The sequence below is a fragment of the Lutra lutra genome, chromosome 3 (assembly GCF_902655055.1).
Source record: "Lutra lutra chromosome 3, mLutLut1.2, whole genome shotgun sequence".
Classification (NCBI taxonomy): Eukaryota; Metazoa; Chordata; class Mammalia; order Carnivora; family Mustelidae; genus Lutra; species Lutra lutra.
Window position 1 is genome coordinate 24,548,138 of NC_062280.1, and position 3,221 is coordinate 24,551,358.

The 3,221-nt window shown below is 37.8% G+C and overlaps 1 protein-coding gene across 2 annotated transcripts in view; it reads left to right on the forward strand.

Moving 5' to 3' along the window:
- SPAG16 (sperm associated antigen 16) overlaps positions 1-3,221 on the forward strand; it is a 1,060,347-nt gene that overhangs the window by 372,991 nt on the left and 684,135 nt on the right. The gene's annotated exons all lie outside the window — the stretch shown is intronic.

Genomic DNA, 3,221 nt, shown 5'->3' on the forward strand with positions numbered 1-3,221 from the left:
CTTCTAAAATTTTAGGCCTAGCTCTCCAGGGCAAGAACAGAAGGGTGTGCACAGACTGCATATGTTAGGAGCTAATAGGAAATAGGACTGTGCATAGAGGTTGTGCCAAAGAACTGTGGCAACCTTTAGCTCCTGGTACTTGAAACAGAATTACTATCTGCTGCTGAGAATGGCAATAAAAAAGGTCAGTTTAAAAGGTCAAAATTGGGGTGTGGCTGGACAAGGAAGCCAATGGACATCAAAAGACTGAGAAAAAAAGTAAAAAAATAAATGACAACATTGCAATAACTATGTGAGTAACGTGCAGAGTGACTCACATTGTCAGGTTAGTGTCATGTGTCATCCAGGCAGAAGACCTGGGCTCTGTGTTGAGTTGCAGAGCTATAAAGGAGAAATTAGGTGTCTAGACTTCAGTCCAGGAAACTTGACACAGTAAGAGTCATTACCAAGAGGCAAGGAAACTGAGAATTCAAGCAAAAGCCTAGGGTTGAGATATGTTGAAATCCAGGCATGTGCCCAATGACAAAGGTATTAATACTGATCCAGTATTAATGTACTAAAAAATTGGTAACAGAGAGAATCAGTAATGAAGCTAACCTCAATTTTGAATTAAATTCCCCTGAACTAGTCTGCCTTATGTTTTTTCTCAGGTCTTGAGCTGGGAGTGGGAAGCATTTAAATTAACTAGTACAGGTGATTCTTTGGGGAAGGGGTCATCCATTTGGAAGGATTTTGAAAAGAGGATCATTCCTGATCTTTTCCTCCACCCCTCATTTTCTCTTTATCCATGGCTGAAGAGTGAACTATCTGATTGGTAGTTTGAGTTCCTTTCTTGCTTTTAATTTTATTTTCAGATAAGTTTTCTGAACTACTCTCTCTCATTTAGTAAGGAGCCTGTCCATGAAGAGTTGTCCTGTGATTGTTTAGTTTAGTCATTCAGTGATATTTCAACAGGAACTCCAGATAAGGGATTAGGAAGCTGCTGTGTCTGTGTATGGAAATCATGCTCCATATTCTAGGCTAGTCTTTCTATCACAATGTTCTGTCTATATTTCTGAAATCTGAGGGAAAGATAGGTATTATCATTGTGCCCTGAACTTGCACAAAAAGCCATATTATCAAATCAGATTTATAAAGTCAGACAATTATCCTAATGTCAAATTTTACCCATAGTTTCAAGATATAAGGCATCAAGAAACATGGACCCCCCCCCCCAAAAAAAAAGAGGCGTAGGACACACTACATGGCTTTCCAGATCTTTATTTATTCATTGCTCAGACATGCATTCCAGTCCAGAGTAATAGATGAAGTTTCTAGAAATTATTGAAAATCACCTCACCTAGCAGGGATTTTTAGGTTATGAAACATCTGTATGTTACAGACAGATTATTATAGGGCTTATATGACATTTTCAAGAGAGCTATGCTTCAAAACCCCACAGATTCTACATTTGTCTATTGTAAACAAACCAAACCTGGGACATTCTAGTGAGAGAATTCTATAGATAAGAATTCTCTTCTAAATACATGTCATACTTTTATTTACCAGGAAGTGATTTATCAGCATGTTTATAAGAAGGATAACCCAGGTCACTTATTTTCTTTCCCTGGGTGTATCTCTTGGTAATTGGAGAAAAAGATAAATCAGAAGCCACTGCTTTTATACCTTCCTTCTCAGACCCATAAACTGTCCACACACTGGGGGTAGAAATATATAGGGGTAAGAATAGACATAGTGCAGTTTATGGGCAAGCCAATAACTATTATTACTTGTTATAAGTATAAATAATATAAAGAAACTTTTGTGTCAAGAAGAAGAGCCTAATTAGACATTATGGAAAAGTTTAGGAATGGGAAAATTGGGGTAGATCGACCAGTCAGAAGGCATCAGACAGCTATACTCTATACTGAGCATTACAATAGTAACAACAGCAGTGGGGAGGAAAGAGTGAAGCCCAAATGTGTTTTAAAGAAAGAAATGGCAGAAACTGGTAATCTTAACATTCAGAATAGAATAAAGGTAAAAGCAAAAGGTTTCCCTACAACTTCGAGTAAGGGAGATGACACTGAAAGTGGTAAAATTAAAATAAAAGGCATATTGCAGAGTAGGTCAAAGACATGAAAAAAGGAATACTCTGAATTTAATTGATGAGTGAGAAGATATGATAGTCCTCTAAAAGGAAGTAAGCCAGATATATTGAAAAAAAAAAAGTAGGATTGGAGACTACATGAAATTTGGAAACTAGTTAGAAAATTCTAATAGTTTATTCAGTTAACAAATGTGCACTGAACATAATATTCTTACTTTTAAATTTTTTTGTTTTTGTTTTTATTTACTTTTATTTTTATTAATATGTAATGTATTATTTGTCCCAGGAGTACAGGTCTGTGAACCATCAGGTTTACACATTTCACAGCACTCACCATAGCATATACCCTCCCCAATGTGCATGAACGAGCCACCATATCCCTATGCCCCCAATCCCTAGCAACCCTCAGTTTGTTTTGTGAGATTAAGAGTCTCTTATGGTTTGTCTCCCTCCTGGTCCCATCTTGTTTCATTTTTTTTTCTTCCCTATCTCCCACAACCCCCCTCACTGCCTCTCAAATTCCTTGTATCAGAGAGACCATATGATAATTGTCTTTCTCTGCTTGATTATTTCACTCAGCATGATACCCTCTAGTTCCATTCCCATCATTGCAAATGGCAAGATTTCATTTCCTTTGATGGCTGCATAATATTCCATTTTATATATATACCACCTCTTATTTATACGTTCATCTGTTGATGGACATCTAGGTTTTTTCCATAGTTTGGCTATTGTGGACAATGCTGCTATAAACATTCAGGTGCACATGCCCCTTTGGATCACTACATTTGTATCTTTAGGGTACACACCCAATACTGTGTGCGATTGCTGGGTCGTAGGGTAGCTCTATTTGCAACTTTTTGGGAAACCTCCATGCTGTTTTCTAGAGTGGCTGTACGAGCTTGCATTTCCATCAACAGTGTAGGAGGTTCCCCTTTCTCCACATCCTCCCCAAAATCTGTTGTTCCCTGACTTGTTACTTATAGCCATTCAGACTGCTGTGAGGTGGTAGGTATCTCTTTGTGGTTTTGATTTGTATTTCCCTGATGCCGAGTGATGTGGAGCACTTTTTCATGTGTCTGTTGGCCATCTGGATGTCTTCTTTGCAGAAATGTCTGTTCATGTCTTCTGC